The sequence below is a fragment of the Hemiscyllium ocellatum genome, chromosome 3 (assembly GCF_020745735.1).
Source record: "Hemiscyllium ocellatum isolate sHemOce1 chromosome 3, sHemOce1.pat.X.cur, whole genome shotgun sequence".
NCBI lineage: Eukaryota > Metazoa > Chordata > Chondrichthyes > Orectolobiformes > Hemiscylliidae > Hemiscyllium > Hemiscyllium ocellatum.
In genome coordinates, this window is record NC_083403.1 from 140,740,245 (window position 1) to 140,764,779 (window position 24,535).

A 24,535-nucleotide genomic window follows, 5' to 3' on the forward strand; every position below is an offset into this window, starting at 1 on the left:
AGCAATCTCCCTGAGGTAACAGTGGCTGAAGGACCTGAACTGAAGAGAATTTATATTTGCCAGGAATTGGTATTGGAGAGACTGTTAGGTCTGAAGGTTGATAAGTCCCCAGGGCCTGATGGTCTACATCCCAGGGTACTGAAGGAGGTGGCTCGAGAAATCGTACATGCGTTGGTGATTATTTTCCAGAGTTCGATAGTTTCGGGATCAGTTCCTGCAGATTGGAGGGTGGCTAATGTTGTACCAGTTTTTAAGAAAGGTGGGAGAGAGAAAGCAGGAAATTATAGACCAGTTAGTCTGCCCTCAGTGGTTGGAAAGATGCTGGAGTCTATTATAAAGGATGAAATTACGACACATCTGGATAGTAGTAACAGGATAGGTCAGAGTCAGCATGGATTTATGAAGGGAAAATCATGCTTGACTAATCTTCTGGAATTTTTTGAGGATGTAACTCTGAAGATGGACGAGGGAGATCCAGTAGATGTCGTGTACCTGGACTTTCAGAAAGCTTTTGATAAAGTCCCACATAGGAGGTTAGTGAGTAAAATTAGGGTGCATGGTATTGGGGGCAAAGTACTAGATTGGATTGAAAGTTGGTTGGCTGACAGGAAACAAAGAGTAGTGATAAACGGCTCCATTTCGGAATGGCAGGCAGTGACCAGTGGGGTACCGCAGGGATCAGTGCTGGGACCGCAGCTTTTTATAATATATATTAATGATCTAGAAGATGGTATTAGTAATAACATTAGCAAATTTGCTGATGATACTAAGCTGGGTGGCAGGGTGAAATGTGAGGAGGATGTTAGGAGATTACAGGGTGACCTGGACAGGTTAGGTGAGTGGTCAGATGCATGGCAGATGCAATTTAATGTGGATAAATGTATGGTTTTCCACTTTGGTGGCAAGAACAGGAAGGCAGATTACTACCTAAATGGAATCAATTTAGGTAAATGGGCAGTACAAAGAGATCTGGGTGTTCTTGTACACCAGTCATTGAAGGTAAGCATGCAGGTACAGCAGGTAGTGAAGAAGATTAATAGCATGCTGACCTTCATAACAAGAGGGATTGAGTATAGAAACAAAGAGATTCTTCTGCAGCTGTACAGGGCCCTGGTGAGACCACACCTGGAGTACTGCGTGCAGTTCTGGCCTCCAAATTTGAGGAAAGACATTCTGGCTACTGAGGGAATGCAGCGTAGGTTCACGACTTCAATTCCTGGAATGGTGGGACTACCTTATGCTGAAAGACTGAAGCGACTGGGCTTGTATACCCTTGAGTTTAGAAGACTGAGAGGGGATCTGATTGAGACATATAAGATTATTAAAGGATTGGACACTCTGGAGGCAGGAAATATGTTTCCGCTGATGGGTGAACCAGAGGACACAGCTTAGAAATAAGAGGTAGACCATTTAGGACAGAAATGATGAGAAACTTCTTCACCCAGAGAGTGGTGGCTGTGTGGAATGCTCTGCCCGAGAGAGCAGTAGAGGCCCAGTCTCTGGATTAATTTAAGAAAGAGTTGGATATAGCTCTCAAGGATAGTGGAATCAAGGGTAGTGGAGATAAGGCAGGAACAGGATACTGATTAAGGATGATCAGCCATGATCATATTGAATGGTGGTGTCGGCTCGAAGGACAGAATGGCCTACTCCTACACCTAATGTCTATTGTCTATTGACGCCATTCACCGGAGTTTAGAAGAATGAGAGGTGGTCATGTTGAGACATCTAGGGTCCTTAATGGTTTTGGCACAGTACATACTGAAAGGATGTTTCCCGTCATGGAAGAGTCAGGGGCCATGAGGGCACAGTCTCAGAGCACGGTGGGGGCCAAATAAAACTGAGATGAGCAAGAATTTCTTTCCTCAGAGTGAATATTACAATCAGCATTTTATTTCCAAACCAGAATTTGTAAGTGACAGAGTGACTCCTGGAAAGTATACACCAGGAGAAAGTGAGGACTGTAGATGCTGGAGATCAGAGGTGAAAATGTGTTGCTGGAAAAGCGCAGCAGGTCAGGCAGCATCGAAGGAGCAGGAGAATCAACATTTCGGGCATGAGCCCTTCTTCAGGAATGAGGAGGGTGTGCCAAGCAGGCTAAGATAAAAGGTAGGGAGGATGGACTTGGGTGGGGGGGGGGAGGCATTGGAAGTGCGATAGGTGGAAGGAGGTTAAGGTGAGGGTGATAGGCCGGAGTAGGGGTGGGGCGGAGAGGTCAGGAAGAAGATTGCAGGTTAGGAAGGTGGTGCTGAGTTCGAGGGTTGGGACTAAGATAAGGTAGGGGGAAGGGGAAATGAGGAAACTGGAGTAATCTGAGTTCATCCCTTGTGGTTGGAGGGTTCCTAGGCGGAAGATGAGGCGCTCTTCCTCCAGCCGTCGTCTTTCTAGGAACCCTCCAACCACAAGGCAACACCTTTAATCTTAGCCTGCTTGGTACACTTTCCTCATTCCTGAAGAAGGGCTCATGCCTGAAACGTCGATTCTCCTGCTCCTTGGATGCTGCCTGACCTGCTGCGCTTTTCCAGCAACACATTTTCATCTCTAATCACTTCTCTGACTTGTCACTTATGTTTACACAGTTATATACTGTTCCCTTAAATTGATGTTTTCCATAATTTCTTTCTTTTATTGACAATGGTTGGTCTTCCCTTTAGAATTTTTCTTTATTGTAGGAACATGCGTATTCTAAGCTTTAAGAATATTTCCCCTACATGCCAGTCTGTTGCATTGTCCTCGGTCAAGTGCCCTTAATCACTTCAGCTGATGTAGCTTTCACGCAAATGTTGTTGCTCTTATTTAGATTTAAATTAGAAGTTTTAGATTTAATCTTTTCCCTTTGAGTTGGTTAATAAGGTAGCTGATTCAGCTAACTGAGGGACAGTTATCAGTTACTGACTCAAGTAATAACTCAAGGATTATAACATTTGATATTTTACATTACAATTTAGTGCCTAGCTCCTCATTCTCTCAATGTAAAGCATCTTTTCTAGTTCTACCTATGTTACAGGTATCTACATGATTAACAGTCACTAGCTTGTTATAAATCAATCCCACGACAAGTTTCTTTCCAGCCCCCTGGACAGATGTCTTGAACCCTGGCACTAGGCAGAAAACAGAGCCATCCAGACACACTCTTTGCTGCAGAGAATGGTGTTAATCGCCTTCAATACACAGTCCCCTACTATTACATTCCTTGGTTCTTCCTGGACTTGACTAGATTTCTGTACCAAAGTGCCACAGAAAAAGTATTGGATCAAATGTTGGTACTTAGAATTGACAAGGCACTTGGAAGAGATGAGATGTATCCAGTGATATTGAAAGAAATGCAAGTGGAAATTGCAAAGGCAGTTTCTCATTTTTAACTCATCTAATTCATTCTTTTCAATGCACTGAGCTGTTAACTCCACTTCCCCCACCAGCCTTCACACGAACTCTTCAACTTAGCATTGTAAAACCTCATTAAAATACATAAACATATTCCAGGTCTCTCTTCCCAAGGGCTCCAAGCTCCCAAAAGAAATCCTAAAAATGCCTAACCATTTTTCCTCCTCCTTACCACACAAAATACGGTTTAACCTGAATGTTATACATTGTTAAGAACAGGTTGGACAGGTAAGGCCTGTATCTTTTGGAAGTCAGTAGAATGAACCACAGTCTTATAAAAACCTGTAAGATGTGGAGGGGCTTTGTCAGGGTGGATACAGACAGGATATCCCTCCCAGGGGTATTATTCTCCTTTGAACTACCTCCAAATCAACAAAATCACCATTCATGTGTAAATCAAATAGAAGATGCATATTTCTTGACGATAAGTCAATTGTCTGGTTTCAATGTTTTGAGACAATGTGGTAATCTCAGTGCACTCAGTTCTATTGATTTCACATGGATCTCACAATGTACACTTCAGTTTGTGGCCAGGAGATCACTGTAGACATTTTTATGGTTATATTTCTGCCTTTTTAAAAACATTTACCGTTGTATGAAACTTTAGTTAGGCCACATTGTGTGCAGTTCTGGTCATCATGCTATAGGAAGGATGTGGGGGATTTGAAAAGGGTGTTGCCTGGATTGGAATGCTTTAGCTTTACAGAATAGCTGGCTAAACTGAATTGTTTTCCCCAGAGTGTCGGAGGCTGTGGGGCGACCTGACAGAAGTGTATAAAATTGAGGCAATGTTACCATGGAGATTCAGAGTCGTTTTCCCAGGGTAGAAATGGCAATTATTAAGCAGTACCTGGATCTGGTTAAGGTGTGAGGGGAAAAGTTTAAAGGAGATGTGTGAGGCAAATCTTTTTACACGGAGAGTGGTAGGTACCTGGAACGTGCTGCAAGGGGAGGTGGTAGAAGAAGAAATTATAGTAATATTTAAAAGGCATTTAGACAGACACAGGCAGGGAGTGTAGGGATATGGACCACCTACATGGTAGATGGTATTACTTTAGAATGGCACCGTGACTGGCATAAAGATGGTGGGCCTGTTCCTTGATGCTCATCTGCCCCATGGCAGGTCTCAGCCTGGTCTCTCGGCGGCGGGTTGGCCGGTCTCTCAGTGGCTCCTGACAGCTCTCGGCCTGGTCTCTCAGCGGGATGTCAGTCGCTTTCTCGGTGGCTCCTGGTGGTGTCTTGCTTCAACATGTGAGTGGATCCTGCCAGGCATGTTCCTGAGGCACCGGGGGGAGATCGGAGAGGTGGCAGGTCCAAATGCAGAGACAGTATTTGCTGCAGCGGCATTGAGAACAGACAGCAGAGTGAGATAAGCAGAGGACTCATCAAAAATTGTTGAACTTATTCCTTTTATTCTCATGGTTTAAACTACAAATGATTTTAATATTAACTACTATCTTATTTCTTTATTTTTCTACTATTCTATGGAGTAATGCTTAACTTTCTAACCCTTGTTTCTTTTACTATTTTGTAGCTAAGTTTTTTGTGTCTTGTTATCTTGATACCTAAGATGGAGCCTTGTGTGATGACATTACACAGTTTTCACTGAACTCCCATACCTCAGTAAACATGACAAACAAATCTAAAATCTACATCTAAATCTAAATCTGTGTTGTACTGTTCTTTTGAGTTCATGGAAGATCTCAGGTATAATGATCAAATGATGGAAATTAAAACTTGATTGTTTACATTTACCACAATAGCAGCGTAATACTTTAATTTTAATTCATGTAAGTTAATAATTTTGAAAAAAAAAATACTGATTCAATAGGACATGGAAAGCATTGAGATAAGAACAATATTTTGTTTTGTTTATAAAAGGTTAAAAGTGCAATGTTCCCTGAAGCATACAGTCCAGACTCCTCAACCAGCTTTCGGTCAGAAGGTCTGCTTATGCTTTCTGTCCAGTTTAATACTAGTATTCTCATGAAGGTTGAAAATTGTTTTTAATAGGCATGTTCAGTTCAGCATCAAGAGTGTGATGCTGGAAAGCACAGCAGTCAGGCAGCATCCAAGGAGCAAGAGAATCGATGTTTCAGGCATAAGCCCTGATAAAGGGCTTTTCCTTCGATTCTCCTCTTCCTCAGCTGTTGCCTGACCCGCTGTGCTTTTCCAGCACCACACTCTCGATTCTGATCTCCAGCATCTGCAGTCCTCACTTTCTCCATGTTCATTTCAGCGCCAAGAAAATAATTTAAGCCGTTCAGTTATTTGTAATATCCAATATTAATTCATTCATTGCTTCTGGTATTTATTCTGTGAAATATGTTGCTTCAGCCTTCGCAGTATAGAATACAAAATAAATTCCGGTGATAGTTATAAATCAGGAGATGTAAGGAGGAATTGTCAAATTTACAATCACTAGGGAAGAGTACTGAGCAAATTGATCCAGGTGCACTCTGATAAGTCCCTAATGGGGTTCACCCCAGGGTTTTAAAAAAGATTGCTAATGAGGGAGTGGAACTCGCAGTGTTTAATTTACAAAATCTGCCAGATTCTGGAAAATTTTGATCAGACTGGAAAGTAGCAAATTTAACCTATTTATTCAGGATGAGAGAGAGGAAGAAGACAGGAAAACTAGAGAGTAGATAGCTTGATACTTGTCATATGGAACATGTTAGAATCAATCATTCAGGAAGTTATAGCAGGCATTCTGAAAAAAGCTCAAGGTGATCAGGAAGACCAGCATGGCTTTGTGAAAGGGAAATTACACTAAACCAATTTATTGGAGTTCTTGGAAGGAATAAAATGGAACCTGAATATACACCCACCATGTGTAAAGTGGAGTCTATAGACGTTCTGTACATTCATTTCTACAAGACATTTGAAAAGTTGCCAAATAAAAGGTGATTGTGCACATTAGGAGAGTGTAGTGTGGGGAGTAACATGTGAGTGTTGGTAAAAAAAAATTGCTACTGGCTGAAAACTGTTAAATAGGGAATGTGGGTTTCTGATTGATTGGCCAGATGTGATCAGTAGGGTTTTGCTGGGGTTTGTGCTAGGACTTCAATGTTTTGCAATTTTTGTCAATGACTTAGATGAGAGAAAGCAAAAACATTGTAGTTAGATTTGCTGATGACACAACAATGTGGACGCAAGTCTGTTATGAGGAAGACACATGGAGTTTGCAGAATGATATAGGTAGGGTGTATAACTAGTTCTACCAATAATCCCATGGATACTTGTATCTGCAACAGGTAGGCTGATAAGGATGAGGTGAAGTAGATTTCTCCCTCATTTTGATTTCCTCACCATTCACCCATCCAGCAGCTGTGTCATGTCAGACCAGGCTAATTTACTCAGTAGTCGTACTACCATGCCCTTCTTGGGAATGGACTTTGAAGTTTCCCACAAAGAATACATTCTGTGCTCTTGCTAGCCTCAGTGCTGTTTCCAACTAGTGTTCAACACAGAGAAGATCTGGTTCACCAGCAGAGGGTGGAAAGGCAATAGGCAGTAATCAGAATTAAGTTAACTTTTACCTGGTGCCTTGAGATACCACAGTTTACAAAGTCACTGTTGAAAGTACCCAGGGCAACTCCCTCAAATGTACCACACTGCCATCACCTCTGGTGGCTCTGTCCTGCTGGTAGGAGAAGACATACTTTGGGATAAGATATTGTTGTCTATGACATGCTCTGTGAGACATGATTCCATGAATATGACAATGTCACGTAGTTGCTTGTCCATGGGAAAGCTCTCTCAATTTCATTGCAAGCCCTCAGATTTCAGCAGTAAAAGGCAATGAATTGCCTTTATAGTTGCTTATCGTCATCTTCTATTGGCCTCCGTATCTAGGTCCTATCTCCTGGCTGCCCCTGACATCATTCCTGAAGAAGGGCTTATACCCGAAACGTCAAATCTCCTGTTCCTTGGATGCTGCCTGACCTGCTGCGCTTTTCCAGCAACACATTTTCTGCCCCTGACATCAGCAACTCATCTCTGAACATGTCTCCAGTCCAATTAGAGTAATTGTATTTGAAGATTGTGTCACATTCTCTGATGCTCATGACTGGGATTGATGTGTCATCCAACTCCCTTCAGTGCTTTAACAAACAACAAAGTTTGAACCTTTGTGATAAAGTATGAAAACACAGGAAATACTCAACAGGTCAATTAGTCTTTTTGAAAGAGTAAGATAAAATAACATTTTGAATGTGACCCCATGTCAGGATTAGTCTGGTCAAATTTGTGAAGCCACTTGCTTTGGACTGAATGCCCAAGGAAAATAAATTCAATCTGCTAACTGCTTTCACATAGAAGCAGATAATGAGTTTGAAAAGTTATTAATAATGTTTAAAAGCTAAAAAGAGATGTGATGGAATGTAACAAGTTCATCCAAGAAATTATATATTAATCTAAATACATGAAATTAAGGTTAGTTTTCTCTGAGTCAATATGAAACCTGCTGTTAAGCTTGTTAGTAACATATAATTTATTTTAATTGGTAAAGATAATCACTTGGAGCTCAAGAAATCTAACACTGCCAATGTTTTGTGAAGTGGGCGTAGTCAACTAATATTTGAGTTTGTATATGGTTTTGCTCTGTTCAATAAGCCCCTGACTTTGCTAAAGGCATTTTTTTTCAAAGAACAAAGCGTGGCTTAATATGAATGACTTTGGCAGCACACCAGAATAAATTATAGAGCTAGGAAATCCCTATTCCATTTGTGGCATCATATGTGCTGAACTGATTTTTGACAAGCACATTGAATTTAGTGTTCTGGAAAAAATAATTACATGAATCTCAGTTTGCCTTTTTGGAAGGTTCTTGCAGTAGGAATTAAAGGTCAATAAAAAGCACGACAGGAGCACTTATTTTGTAGTTCAAACTCCATCCTTGTTATCAAGAAATAAAAAGGTCAGTGGGAAAGTGCCAAGGTGGTGAATCATAGCATGAACACCATGGTGCTTTTCCACTTTCTGGATTTTAAGTTTGTGATGTCAATCAAACTGACGATGCTCTCGTCACTGACCTGAAAGAGATTTCCACGGATTAATTCTTCACTTCTGCAGGTACAGAATGTCACATTTCAGGAGCACTTGTCAGTAAATTCACAGTTTAACTACATTCAATGTGCTTCGAAAAGTATTTCTTTTTGCCCTTTCACTAAGATTTCCTCTTTTGAACTCATGAGAAAGCAAGCTATACATAGCTTTAATACTTACATTACATTTTTGATATTATGAATACATATGGAAAGGTGTACTGGAAGATTGTAAACACTTCAAAGGTGGAAAAATGTTTCAGTGTACTCCCAGTGTAACATTATAGGAATCTCATTCAGACCTGATTTTAGGATGTAGCATCCCTTGCCTATCAGAAAGTTTGGCTTTCAGCAGAACAGGATTTGTTTGGTTGTCATTCTGTCCCTCAGATGAGTTGATACAATAAAATCTTGAGACATAACATGACCTCGGGGCCATTTGCTTTGAAGACCACCCTTGCAGAGTTTGTGAGGGTAGGAGAGAGGGTGTTCTACAACTTGATAGCTTTTTAAATGCTCAAGGCCTATCCTGTGGAATATTCAGACAGGGCTATGAGGGCACAGCCTGCCTACCTGAAATAGGTATGTGGTGTTTAGATTAGATTACTTACAGTGTGGAAACAGGCCCTTCAGCCCAACAAGTCCACACCGACCCGCCGACGTGCACCCACCCAGACCCATTCCCCTACATTTACCCCTGCACCTAACACTACGGGCAATTTAGCGTGGTCAATTCACCTAACCTGCACATTTTTGGATTGTGGGAGGAAACTGGAGCACCGGAGGAAACCCACGGAGACACGGGGAGAATGTGCAAACTCCACACAGAGAGTCGCCTGAGGCGGGAATTGAACACGGGTCTCTGGCGCTGTGAGGCAACAGTACTAACCACTGTGCCACTGTGGGAGCCCAGGTAGTGGGGACAACGTGCACTTTTACACGCACCTTGTAATCTGGATGAATGGGGAGTGATGATGGAGGTTTCAACTTTCCTTCCATCAAATGACTGACCAGGAATCTCACCTACACCTACTACCTGCCATTGGCATGTGCTATAAGGTTTTGCAGGTTGATATTCAACTCGCTTGATTATGTTGTGAACAGACTTGGTCATCGTTTACTAGGGTGGGATTTGAACTCAGAGACAGTGAAGCTACCCTTCAGTGTGTGCCACAAGGTCCTCCAAACAAATGGAAGGCTGCTTAACAATAAGATTGGTGTTCTGAGCTAAATGAAGAAATCTGCAAAGAGTGTGCTGTTCATACTTCATTGCAATTTACCAGCTATTGAGTGGCCTGAGCAGTATTGTGTCCGAAATAGGGGAGATGACTATTGAGGCTGGTGTGTTAGAGAAACTGTATTCTGTCTGGAAAGCGGACCAAATTTTATCCTAATCCTGATTCATGACATACACAGGCGGAAGAGGATTTGGGAGTCAGACCTAACCTTTGACCTCACGTGTAATGATCATTTACATGAATCATCCATTTGAATTTGTGGTTATAAGTGAGTCCCAGCTGTTGATGGTAGGGATGTTAGTGTCAATGAATTCCAACATACAGCATTAGGACATTGTTGTGTTACATTGGTTATTGGTTTCTGAACCGGCTGTTTAAAATACTCATCCAAAGATTCACAATTCTCATTATGATTTCTGTAATATTAACACTGATTTCTCTCCGCAGGTGCTGTCAGACCTGTTGAGATTTTCCAGCAATCTTTGTTTTTTATTTCTGATTGGCAGCATCCACAGTTATTTTGGTTTCTATTTAGCCCTTTTATAAATGGTGTTTGTACCCGGAGATCCCAGCAGTGGTGACAGCTTCCTTATACAGTGAATGGGAAAATTGGGACAGCATTAGATGAGTGGGGCACCACAGGAGCATGGTGCCTGGTTAATAAGGTAGGTTTGGAACCAGGAGAAAGTGAGCACTACTCATTAGGCCAGGTGAGGAGAAACTCTCTATGAACTTGACAACAATGTCACTTCGCTGATTCCTGGTAGGATTCAGCTATTGTAGATGTATAATGAAGCTTCACACACATATCTTAGTGAGCCTTCTGTGAGGAAAAAGTAAAAATCCAAACAAATACAGATTTAAAAAGCATAAAGGTGAACTATTAGCAGTCCATAGTTGTCATTAACAAGTTGTGATTAATTTAAAAAAAACTTTTCATAACTTGGCTCTGATTTAAGTCAACAGTTTCTGTCATCTTCAAGTTTTTCTACTGCTCCCTTCCACTTACAGTGCTGCCAGGAAAAGCAGCCAAATAGTTCATTTACCTTCCCACTAGCCAGTAATTAGATTGCATAGTTTAGATAAAGTATACAACTACTGCACATTTCCAACAAATGAAACACTATTTCAGAAATCATTTACATTAAGCTATTTTTGTGCAGAAAGTATAATTAATAGATTAAAGACTGGATAACATTTTACGACTTTGACAATGGATAAAAACATGTTAGCATTTAAACAATGGTGAGAGATGTACATATGACCCTTAACCTTTTGAGAACCATTCAAGTCTTTCTGCACTCTTTTCTGCAGTGTGTTACTGTGTGTAATGCAGGAACAACCACATAAACGTATGAGATAGGTCCAGAAGTAGATCATTATCAGTAAGACTGATCATTTCCATCCATTTTGAAAGGGAAAAAAAATGGGCCCAGGATGAATATTTTCAGCTTAAGTAAGGGTAACCAAATGAATATGAAAGTTGAGTTAGCTGAAGTGAACTGGAACACTGACCAAGGGGACTGATCAGGGGCTGCTTTGAGAAGCATAAACAGAAATTATAATGATATTTTAGAGTATTTTATATTTGTTTTCCAAATCTAAAGACAAGTTCTAGTGGGAGGACTGATCACTATTTTTTATTTAATGAGGAGTTAGTTGAGGGCTTTGGGGAGCTGGCATGTAAGAGGTGTTGAGGCCTGGGGAAGATTAGCCATGACCTATAGAATTGCTGCTGGACTCAAGAGGCTGAATGGACAGGTCCTGCTCCTATCTCTTGTGTTCTTATGACTGAACATCTGCGGTTAATTAAAAAAGTTGAGGAAACAATCAAACTCAAAGAGAAACCAAATAATTGTGCACTGGTGAGTGACAGATCAGCTGCTGAGATCAGAATGTAAAACAGAGAATGACTAAAAATTAATCAGAAGAAAAGAGTTAGAGTATGAGAGGATGCTAGGTAGAAAAAATGACAACAGATAGCTGGAGTTCCTACAGCGACTTTAATCAGTGAAGAGAAAGCTAAGTGATTGTTGGGGAATGATTAGTAGAAACTAAGGAAATGCTGCATAGAATGAACAAATAGTTTGCTTCTGTTTTAACTGTTGAGGATATCAAGAAACATTCCAGTAATGGTATTGAATCAGAAGATAGAAGAGAGGGAGGGTTAGTGGTTTGGGCTGAGTGACAGCAAGTGTGGGAAGGCTTTATAGACTACAGTGAATCATGAGCCGTGGTGGGAAGTTACTGCAGGAGCAGAGACCGATTGTGTGAGGTAGCAGAGAGAAAATGGTGGCACTGACGCTGATTGAGTGGAGAAGGTAATTTGGCCTTCCAACAGTGCTTCTACAGACTGCCTTTTTGGAGATGGCAACTTCGAACTGGCATGGTCAGGTGTTACGATCTTATTGCCTGATCTTGGGGAAGATGATATCCTGTCTCTGCCCCACAATCCACCCAGACCATCAGGTCTCTGTTGGAAAAATAGGGTGTCAATTCTCCAACTTTTGCCATACTATAGGCACATCAGGAACTGTGTAGAGCCTCTCTGGACAGACAGTGCTCAACAAGCTGTTAAAGATGAAGTGGGTACTAGGAATGCCGATAAAAGCAGGGTGTCTGCTGAGTCATTTATTGTTCTGGGAAGAGTGTGCAGCAAGATGAGTCCAGAGTCAATGTGATGGATGCCATGGTAGGCAGTTAATTGAGTAAGCTTGGCAAGGTGTGGTGAGAAAATTTGTGAGGCCTCATCACAGGAATCCTTCCAAAAAGGTTTGACACAACTTGGGCTTGGCCAAAAAAGATAACAGGTTCAGACATCAACGGGTTCCCTCTCCACATAGGCTGCCAGTCCTGATGAGCACCTCTGAGCCATTCTGCTTGGATTTCCTTTCAAAGTACAGAGGCTATGCTTCAGTTATAGATGACATTGGTGACATCACCTCTTGAATACAGTATGCCATTTTTCGTCTCCTTATTTTAGGAAGGATGTAAATACATTGGAGGCAGATCAGAGAAGATTTGCTACTGTTGCCTGGAATCAATGAACTGTCTTAAGGAAAGATTGGGCTGGTTTTGGGCTTGATCCCCCTGGAGTCTAGAGGAGTCAGGGTTGATTTGATTGAGTTATAGAAAATCCTCAATGGTCTCATCAGAGTGTTCATGGAAAGGATGTTTCCTCTTGCAGATGCTTCCAGAACCAGGAGACACTCTTTAAAGCAATGGATAATTTTTATGTGAGAATAAGGAGAATTTTTTTTCTCTCAGGGGTTTGTTGTGATGAATATTTTTAGGGTGGTGGTAAATTATTGTGTCATAAGGAAACTGTAAGTTATTGGGAGTGGATGGGACGAGCAGGTTTTGAGGAGGTTTGTAGCTCAGATTGAGGTTCTGGGTGTAAGTTTGCATGCTGAGCTTGAAGGCTCATTTTCAGACGTGTCATCACCATACTCGGTGATATCATCAGTGAGCCTCTGGTGAAGAGCTATATTTATTTATATATTTAGATTTCCTTTGGTTGGTGATGTTTTCTCCTATGTTGGTGACACCACCAACTTGGCAGCTACCATTGTCTGCAACAAAGACAGTTATTGGAAGGGTTTTCCTGCTCACCCATTGTACCTTGAACTGTTGAACCACAGATTGAACCATTCTCATCAGAATGAATGCTCTGCATTTTTGTCCTGGATAAACAGGAGAATTCCTAAGGAACAGACTTCCATTTTCATTAAGATCTCTCAGCCATGAATAACAACATTAAATCAAGGTATATCTTTTTTTTTAATGGTATTATTGAAATTTGACACCTGCTGCTCTAATAGCTCACTTCCAATGAAACCAGTGAGACTGGTTACTTTTGGTTTAGTTGGTCTTACCTGGCACCTTTGTGGCAATGCCACAGTTGATATTAAGACATGTTAAGCAGGGAAGGAGAGAGTCTACAGAGAAGTTTCCTGCTCTTAATTCCTTCTGGAAAATTTACTCTACTGTACATTATTTGTGAACATCAGTGGTCTCTTAATTGAGCAATCTACCAGTGTCATTATGTGGAAGGCGTGGTTATCGCATTTATCCTGCAGCACAGTAAGGATACTGCAGGTTTTGAGTAACAAACATTACAATGGGGAATGAGTGATTGAATTATAATAAATGATTATGTAATTTGGTAATACTTTCATAATAAAGAGAAAATCATGAGGTGGTACTTTATATTTTTTTTAGAATTGCATGGGGCTAGACAACATAAATCATGAAAACAGAATTTCTCTTGACCAGAACGTTGGACAATCTAGTCTCTCCTTCAATGAGGATGATTCTAAGAAATATCAGAAGCTGTTTTACTTCCCTCATGGATTACAGTTAGGGGGAGGAAAGGGGGCAGACAGACAGTGCAGAGAGCCCCTGTGGACATTCCCCTCAGCAATAAGTATACCGTGTTGGATACTGCTGGGGGGGATGGCCTACCAGAGGAAAGCCATAGCAGTCAGTTCTCTGGCACTGAGCCTGACATTGTGGCAAAGAAGGGAAGGGGGAAGAATAGAAAAGTACTCGTGGTCGGGGACTCGATAGTTAGGGGAATCGACAGGAGATTTTGTGGTCAGGATCGGGATTCCCGGAAGGTATGTTGCCTCCCTGGTGCCAGGGTCCGGGACGTTTCCGGTCGGGTGTATAAGGTTCTAAAAGGGGAGGGCGAACAGCCAGAAATCTTGTTATATATTGGCACCAATGATATAGCCAGGAAAAGGATCGAGGATATACAAAGTGATTTCAGGGAGTTAGGATGGAAGTTGCAAAGTAGGACGAACAGAATAGTATTCTCTAGTTTACTACCGGTGCCACGAGATAGCGAGGTGAGGAACAGGGAGCGGGCGCAGCTTAATATGTGGCTGCGCAGCTGGTGTAGGAGGGAGGGCTTCAGATATGTAGATAATTGGGATGCCTTCTGGGGAAGGTGGGACCTGTACAAGAAGGACGGTTTGCATCTGAACTGGAAGGGGACCAATGTCCTGGGTGGAAGGTTTGCTCGAGTAGTTCGAGGGGGTTTAAGCTAGTATGGCAGGGGGGTGGGAACCTGAGCTGTATACTGTAGGTGAGAGATGATGCAGATGAGGCAATAGCAAGAGGAAGGATTTTCCTGGGAAGGAACCAAGGGATCAGTTAAAGTGTGTTTGCTTTAACGCAAGGAGTATCAGGAAAAAAAGTGACGAACTTAGAGCATGGATCAGTACCTGGTGCTATGATGTTGTGGCCATAACAGAAACATGGGTTTCTCAGGGGCAGGAATGGTTGCTGGATGTTCCAGGGTTTAGAGCATTTAAAAAGAATAGCGAAGGGGAAAAAATAGGAAGGGGTGCAGCACTACTAATCAGAGAGGGTATCACAGCTATAGAAGCTTCCATTGTCGAGGAAGATCTGCCTACCAAGTCACTATGGGTGGAAATTAGGAACAGCAAGGGAGCAGTCACCTCTTTAGGGGTTTACTACAGGCCCCCCAATAGCAGCAGGGAGATGGAAGAAAGCATAGGTCGGCAGATTTTGGAAAAGTGTGGACGTAGTAGGGTTGTTGTAATGGGTGACTTTAACTTTCCCAATATTGATTGGAACCTCCTTCAAGCAGAAGATTTGAATGGAGTTGTTTTTGTAAGGTGTGTTCAGGAGGGTTTCCTAACTCAGTACGTTGACAGGCTGATGAGGGGAGAGGCCATTCTAGACTTAGTGCTCGGAAACGAGCCGAGGCAGGTATCAGATCTTGTGGTGGGAGAGCATTTTGGTGATAGTGACCACAACTGCCTCACATTCTACATAGCTATGGAGAAGGAGAGGATTAGACAAAATGGGAGGATATTTAATTGGGGAAGAGGAAACTATGATGCAATTAGACATGAGTTAGGGAGCATGGATTGGGAGCAATTGTTCCATAGTAAAGGCACAATAGACATGTGGAGAGTGTTTTAGGAACAGTTGTTGCAAGTGATGAATAAATATGTCCCTCTGAGACAGGCAAGAAGTGGTAAGATAAAGGAACCTTGGATGACGAGAGCGGTGGAGCATCTCGTCAAAAGGATAAAGGTAGCTTACATAAGGTGGAGGAAGCTAGGGTCAAGCTCAGCTCTAGAGGATTACAGGCAGGTGAGGAAGGAGCTTAAAAATCATCTGAGGAGAGCCAGGAGGGGGCACGAGAAAGGCTTGGCAGGACGGATTAGGGAGAACACAAAGGCATTTTACACTTACGTGAGGAATAAGAGAATGGTCAAAGAAAGAGTAGGGCCGATCAGGGATAGCATAGGGAACTTGTGTGGGGAGTCTGAGGAGGTAGGGGAAGCCCTAAATGAGTTTTTTGCTTCTGTCTTTACAAAAGAAACGAACTTTGTAGTGAATAAAATCTTTGTGTATGCTGAAATGGATAGAGATAGAGGAAGCTGATGTGCTGAAAATTTTGTCAAACATTAAGATTGACAAGTCATCAGGCCCGGACCAGATTTGTCCTCGGCTGCTTTGGGAAACGAGAAATGCAATTGCTTCGCCACTTGTGAAGATCTTTTCATCCTCGCTCTCCACTGGAGTCGTACCTGAGGACTGGAGGGAGGCAAATGTAATTCCTCTCTTCAAGAAAGGAAATAGGGAAATCCCTGGCAATTACACACCAGTAAGTCTCATGTCTGTCGTCTGCAAGGTGTTAGAAAGGATTCTGAGGGATAGGATTTATGACCATCTGGAAGAGCATGGCTTGATTAAATGCAGTCAACACAGCTTTGTGAGGGGCAGGTCATGCCTCACACACCTTATCGAGTTCTTTGAGGATGTGACTAGAAAAGTTGATGAGGGTCGAGCTGTGGATGTGGTGTATATGGACTTCAGCAAGGCATTTGATAAGGTTCCTCATGGTAGGCTCATTCAGAAGGTCAGGAGGAATGGGATTCAGGGGAACATAGCTGTCTGGATACAGAATTGGCTGGCCAACAGAAGACAGCGAGTGGTAGTAGAAGGAAAATATTCTGGCTGGAAGTCTGTGGTGAGTGGTGTTCCACAGGGCTCTGTCCTTGGGCCTCTATTGTTTGTAATTTTTATTAATGACTTGGATGAGGGGATTGAAGGATGGGTCGGCAAGTTTGCAGATGACACAAAGGTTGGAGGTGTCGTTGACAATATAGAGGGTTGTTGTAGGCTGCAGCAGGACATTGACAAGATGCAGAGATGGGCTGAGAGGTGGCAGATGGAGTTCAACCTGGATAAATGCAAGGTGATGCATTTTGGAAGGTCAAATTTGAAAGCTTAGTACAGGATTAAGGATAGGATTCTTGGCAGTGTGGAGGAACAGAGGGATCTTGGGGTGCAGATACATAGATCCCTTAAAATGGCCACCCAAGTGGACAGGGTTGTTAAGAAAGCATATGGTGTTTTGGCTTTCATTGACAGGGGGATTGAGTTTAAGAGTCATGAGATCTTGTTGCAGCTCTATAAAACTTTGGTTCGGCCGCACCATTAATATTGCATCCAGTTCTGGTCGCCCTATTATAGGAAAGATGTGGATGCTTTGGAGAGGGTTCTGAGGAGGTTTACCAGGATGCTGCCTGGACTAAAGGGCTTATCTTATGAGGCGAGTTTGACTGAGCTAGGACATTTTTCATTGGAGAAAAGGAGGAGAAGAGGGGACCTAATTGAGGTATACAAGATAATGAGAGGCATAGATAGAGTCGATAGCCAGAGACTATTTCCCAGGGCAGAAATGGCTAACACAAGGGGTCATAGTTTTAAGCTGGTTGGAGGAAAGTATAGAGGGGATGTCAGAGGTGGGTTCTTTACACAGAGAGTTGTGAGAGCATGGAATGCGTTGCCAGCAGCAGTTGTGGAGGCAGGGTCATTGGGGACATTTAAGAGACTCCTGGACATGCATACGGTCACAGAAATTTGAGGGTGCGTACATGAGGATCAGTGGTCAGCACAACATCGTGGGCTGAAGGGCCTGTTCTGTGCTGTACTGTTCTACGTTCTATGTTCCTCACCGAGGTGAATGATGATCTGAGGATTCATATCATTTCTGTACCATAGTTGTCTTAACACTCCTGATGTGGTACAATTTTGAAATGCGAAAGGATTTACTCTGTCCAGGAATGAGTTTGATGATCAGTTAGTGATGGAACTGACCTGGAGGTGGCTTTGAAATAGGAAGCCCTTTAAAAAGGCAAGCGGCAGTCACAATGTGTTTGCCATTGACTGAAGTAATGAAGCAGCAGAATCACAGCGTCCTTACAGGAAGCAGGCTATTTGGCCCATTGAGTCACACCAACCCTTCAAAAAGTATCCCACCCAAACCCAGATTCACACCCCCCCAACCTATTCCTTTAACCTTGCATTTCCTATGGATAGCCCACCTAACCTGGACATTTTGGACTGTGGAAGGAAACCAGAGCAGCTGGAGGAAACTCACACAGACATGGGGAAAATGTACAAACTCCACACACAGTTGCCTGACGCTGAGATTGAACTCTTATCTTTGGCACTGTAAGGCAGCAGTGCTAACCACAGAGCCACCGTACCACCCAGAGGGCTAGTGCTCACATAGGCAAACACAACTCGATGGTCCTGCATTGAGGCTTTAACAGATTTGGGAATTTACAGGAAATTGTTCTGTTCCCAGAATCCAGAAAAATAAATCCACCAACAGCAATCAAGAGGATAGCAATCAAGGTGGCATCAGAGATCAGTAGCTGGGAAGATCTGTGGCGACATTAGGAACTGTACAGGAAATACGTCAACAGTCCAAGCAGTGCATTATCTGATACTCTTGAAGACCAGAGACACCATGACAGGTGCCTGGAACCAAGCACAGATATGAATATGTGCTTCCTGTTAACAGGGACCATTTGGACATTAAGTGAATGCAAGCCTTTTCTGTTCAGGAATCTGAGTGGCTGGTCTCCCTGTGCCTTGTAGCTGCGTGTGTGCAGTCAGTGAGTGATCCTTTGAATCTGAGGGAATCCATCAGTGTGGTACAATGTCTGCTCTGCTTTCACTTGCAACTAACCTACACATCCCTGAACACTATGGGCAATTTAGCATAGCCAATTCACCTAACTACACATCCCTGAACACTATGGGCAATTTAGCATGGCCAATTCACCTAACTTGCACATCTTTCGATCATGGGAAGAATCCAGAACACCCAGAGGAAACCTATGCAGACACAGGGAGAATGTGCAAACTCCATACAGACAGGTACCCAAGACTGGAATCAAAATTGGGTCCCTGGTACTGAGAGCACCAGTGTTATCTACTAAGCTACCATGCTGCCCCTCATGAGGTGAGCAGGCAGTTAAATCAGAGGTGTGGTGGTTTCCAGGAAAGCCCTGAGCCACCCTCTCACTCTCCCAAGGAAATTTGCCTTGGGTTCGAGAGGCAGTGGCATCCAGGGTTGTCCTCTGGGAACGTTATTAAAAATTGTAACCTGCCATCAATTGAAAGTTCAGCTCACTGAGTTAATGAAGCATGAAGCAAGCCATCCAGTCCTTTGTGTTCATGACAGCTCTTTGTAGATCCCCAGTTCCCCCACATTATCCCAGCAAACCCTGGTCAATTTTGACACTCATGAATTGGGCAGCATGAAAACAGGTCACTAATTTACTGTTATCAGTTTTGCAAGATTGCTTAAGATTAAATTATTCTCCATGTCACTTCAGAACAGCAGATGAGTGTTTAAAACCACTCTTCAGAGCAAGTAGAGGAATACTGAAAGTGAAAATGCATGTCTTAATGTGAATAGTCAATTTGGATCAATTTGCATATTATTACAAAACATTATTGATTAAATTGAGAGGCTTTATGGCATTGAGCTTTGTCTGATAATGCCGAATTTTAAAATGAACATAGAACATAGAACTTAGAACAGTACAGCACAGTACAGGCACTTCGGCCCTTGATGTTGTGCTGACATTTTAGCCTACTCTAAGATCAGACTAACCTACATATCCTTCATTGTACTTTCATCCATGTGCCTATCCACTGAAATGTCCCCAATGTATCTGACTCTGCTACACTGCTGGCAATGCATTCCATGCACCAACCACTCTCTATGTAAAGAACCTACCTCTGACATCTCCCCTAAACCTTCCTCCAATCACTTTAGAATTATGCCCCCTTGCGATAGCCATTTCCACCATGGGAAAAAAAGTCTCTGGCTATTCACTCTAGCTATGCCTCTCATCATCTTGTACACCTCTACCAAGTCACCTCTCATCCTTCTTTGCTCCAATGAGAAAAGCCTTAGCTCTTTAAAATTTCTTCATAAGACACACCCTCCAGTCCAGGCGGCATCCTGGTAAATCTCCTCTGCACTCTCTCTAAAGCTTCCACACATTTCCTGTAATGTGGCAACCAGAATTGAACACAATATTTCAAGTGTAGTCTAACCAGGGCTTCATACAGCTACAGCAATAACCTTGCAGCTCTTAAATTAAATCCCCTTGCTAATGAAAGCCAATACATCTTACATCTTCTTAACAACTCTATCAACTTGGGTGGCAACTTTAAGGGATCTATGGACATGGACCCCAAGATCCCTCTGTTCCACCACACTGCCAAAAATCCTGACTTTGACCTTTATTCTGCGTTCAAATTTGAAGTTCCAAAATTAATCACTTCACACTCTTCCAGGTTGAAGTCCACCTGCCACTGATCAGCCCTGTCAATTTCCTGTTGCAAACTACAACAGCCCTCCACAATATCTGCCAGTCCACCAACCTTCATGTCATCTGTAAACTTACCAAGCCCACCTTTCCACGTCTGCATCTAAGTCATTTATAAAAATCACAAACAGCAGAGGTCCCAGAACAGATCTCTGTGGAACACCACTGGCCGTCAAGCTCCAGTTTAATAGATTACACCTACCATCTGAGAATTGGTATGTTCATTCTTTGAACATTTTGGAAGTGAACACTCATGCAGAACAAAGAAAATCTGAATGGAACAATAGAGGTTACGTTTAGAATCTAAAGAAACTGTCTCTCACACATAAATTCCAGGTTCTGCTTCAGCTACAGAAATTAAAGGATCCATGAAGCCTTCACTGACACAGTACAAGTTGAATTGTGTTTCTTTCCTGTATGGGAGTTAAAACAAATTAATAATTTATTGCAAAACATCAGTTTGAAGTACGGACAGGAAATATCTCTTTTTTCACACAGGTGAAAACAAAATGAACTTGCTACAAATTAGAAACAAAAACAGAAAATGCTGAAAATACACAGCAAATGGGAGTATCCGGATATGTGAATGATAGAGTAAAACTTTCCTGTGACCCTGCATTTTCATTTTTGTTTTTGTTCAACTTTTGGTATGTTTGACATAGCAACAGCTCAACATTAAAAAGAGGCTCTCAGAGGAGAACAAAGTTTACGTTGCCTTCGAGGAGTAACCTTTCCGCTTCCCAACATGAGAGTGAGCCAACGCTTTTTAATCTGACAGCGCTTGTTCAACCATATTTCCAACAGACTGACATGCTTTCTGGGCCAACTTGCCAGCAGGGCTGATTGATCCAAAAAAATCTGAGATTTAATGAAAACCTCTTAATACAAAACCCCTTATGACAACTCTGTTCTTTTATGTATTTTTCTCATATGCCAAATATGACTTAAATTCCAATGCTGATGTTAATCTTTGGTGCCTAAAGGTAAAAAGGGCATCACACTGCAAATTTGTAGTTTCTGGCAGATGTTCTGATTCAAGAGCAAGTGCTAATGGGGAAGATAGCAGGACCTGTGAGAGTAGGCAGCACCAGGTCACTAGGTTCCTAATGAAACAGTTGGGTTCAAATTGACCCTTATATGAAAATACCTTTGGTACTTTTATGTTTCTGATACTATCTTTGTATGTATTTGAGAAGGAGTGGTGCCACAAAACTAATAAATGTACTCTCCCATCAGGTATATTGCATGAAACTGCTTTCCTAGACATTTTAAATAAATGCTTGCATTCCTCAAATCTGTAATATCTCAGTTTTATATCTATATTTTGGAAAATTGTGGCAATTTAGGCTTTCCCTCTTCAAGAACTGACTCTATTAAAGATAATTTAATAACTGCAGAGAGAAGGTACAGTCTGCCAGTCTGAGAACTTCAGCAGGGAGAAATATGTTTTTACTCCGAAAGTTAGGAAATAAAAAAAAAACTGCCTAGAAAATGATGAAGCGCTAGTGGGAAGAGAGGCGCTGAAGAGACCAGAGATGCTGAGGACTCAGAGAGAAAGGGAGATATGGAGCAGCTGTGCTATGACTAAGAAGAGACAACGATGAAGAATTAACGATGCTGCTGGAGAACTTGCTGAAAATCATTCCAAAAAAGTGATGGAATACAGTTCAAACCATTCTCATAAATCAATCGTTTTCCCACAAGAATGGATAAAAGAAATGTTTCTAGACCTAACATGCTGATAAAGTGGTTGCAATTTTAAAAAGAAACTTGTCATGTTGAAATTTGAACATGCACCAATGATCTGTAACAGTAAGGGCATGTTGCAAAATCCCATTACAGCAGAGCAAGTACTGACTGAGTGCCAGTGAAGTTAAGATAAAAGTTCAAACCTCAAAAGCAGAATGACAGGTCAAAAAGGATGAATCTCCACAACTGCCAGCACATAGTCATGCTCATCTGAACATGTTTGACCTTAATCATGGAAGCAAAATTGTCCCAATCTTTACAAAACATCTGCCTCTGGAAATTTGTATGTAAATGATCAGAATGCCCAAGTATTGCTGGAAGTATTCAAAGGGAATTACAAATGTGCTTCAATCAGCCCACAACAGAGGAAATAGACCAATAATAACTGTTAATCCTATCTGCATTAGTTATTTTCAATGTTAAACATAAAAAAAACTGAGAGCAGGGATGAGTCATTGAGCTCTTGAACCTCGCACTATCTTTCAATAAGCAGGGATGATCTAACTGTGGCTTTACATTCACAGTCCCGTCTGCACCCACCCCCCCACTCCCCGGAACTCTTGACTCCCTTATGATTGGAAAATTCATCTCATTCAGTCTGAAACATGTTCAATAACCCAGTCATTAAGGCTCACTGGGGAGGAGGACTTGAAAGACTTGAAACCCGCTGTGAGAAGATATTTCTCTTCTCCTATTCTGAAACTGAATCCTTTTTTCTAGATGCCCCCACAAGAAGCAATACCCTCACCGATTCTTAACCACTTCAGAATCTTCACATCAGCTCTGATGAAGAGCTATAGAGACTTCAAATGTTAGCTTGCACTTTCTCCATGAATGCTGCCTGACCCGTTGTGACTTCCAGCACTTTTTGTTTTCAGTTCAGACTCCAGCATCTGCAGTCATTTGCTCTTACCTCAGAATCTTAAATCTTCAATAAGATCACATCTCATTCCTCTAAACCTCAAAGAGTTTAGATCCAGTCTGATCAAAGATTCCTCTTAGGACAATCCTACTTCCTCGCAATCATAAGGGGAGGTTTCTATGAATAGCTCACAATAGGCAGGTATATCCTTCCTTGAGTAAGACCAAAACTGAGCATAACAGACTCACCAATGACCTTTAAACATGTAGAAAAGCTTCTCTCTTTTAATTTTCCATTTCCCTTATGATCTAGACCAACATTCCAATTGCCTTCATAATTACTTGCTATTGCTGTATGAGATTGGTATGATCCCTGTGGAAATTGACAAGCCAAAAGAACTGAAGTTACTAAATGAAGTCAGTGAGAAAACCAATGGACAGTCTTTTACTTATTAAGAATTGACATTAACAATCAAACTCAAAATCAGCATAATTAAACATGAACTTGCAGACAAATTTCATGTGATTCTAAACTATAAATCACATATTAAACAGCTGACATAGCTACAAATTGTTCTTTATTTATTTGTGGGGTACAGGCATCACCTACTAACTCAGAATGTATTGCCCATTCCTAATTGCCCTTGAGAAAGTGATGGTGAGCTGTCTTTAACCACTGCAATCCTGGCATGTAGGGACACCAACTGCACTGTGAGGAAAAGAGTTCCAGTATTTTGATCTAACAACAATGAAAGACTTACAGAATCACATATTATTTTTACTGCGCAATCAGTCCACTGTCTCTGCATGGCTTTCCAACTGAATATTATGATTTAGTTGTTGAAGTTTACAATGCAGGAAAAACACCTTTCAGCCCAATGAGTCTGCAGTGATAAATGACACTTGGTGGTGTTTCCAAGTGTCACCTGTGTCACCTTATGCATTATTCCAGATCAAATACTAATGCATACAAACATATCAATTTAGGGCAGGATTAGGTTACTTGGCCCCTCAAGTCTGCTCCTGCATTTGATAAGATCACGAGTGATCTGATTATCTCACATTCCGGCCCACAATAATCTTTCACCCACTTGCTTATCTACAAACTATGTCTCCCTGACTAACAATTTTTAAAGACTTTTCTTCCATGCATTTCGGGGAAGAGAGTCCCAAACCCTAACAAACTCCTAAGACTGAAAAAATGCATTCTCCCACCTCTATTTTAAAGCAGCTATCCCTTATTTTTAAAATGCGATGTCTAGTTCAAGAAACCTCCACAAGAGGAAACATCCATGCCTCATAAACCTTCTTAAAATGCATCAGATCTTATGCATCAAGCAAGTGCCTCTTTTTAAAGTTTCAGTGCGTGCAAGCCTAGCCTGACTAAACTCTCCTTATACAGCAATCCCCCCATTTAAGATATTAATCAAGCGAACCTTCTCTGAGCGTCTTCCGGTGTATTTATATATTTCCTTAAACAAGCACTCCAACGCAGTGCACAATACTCCAGACATAGTCTCCTAAAAATCTAAGGTATCTGAAACATAACTTCTCTAGTTTAGTTTTCAATTCT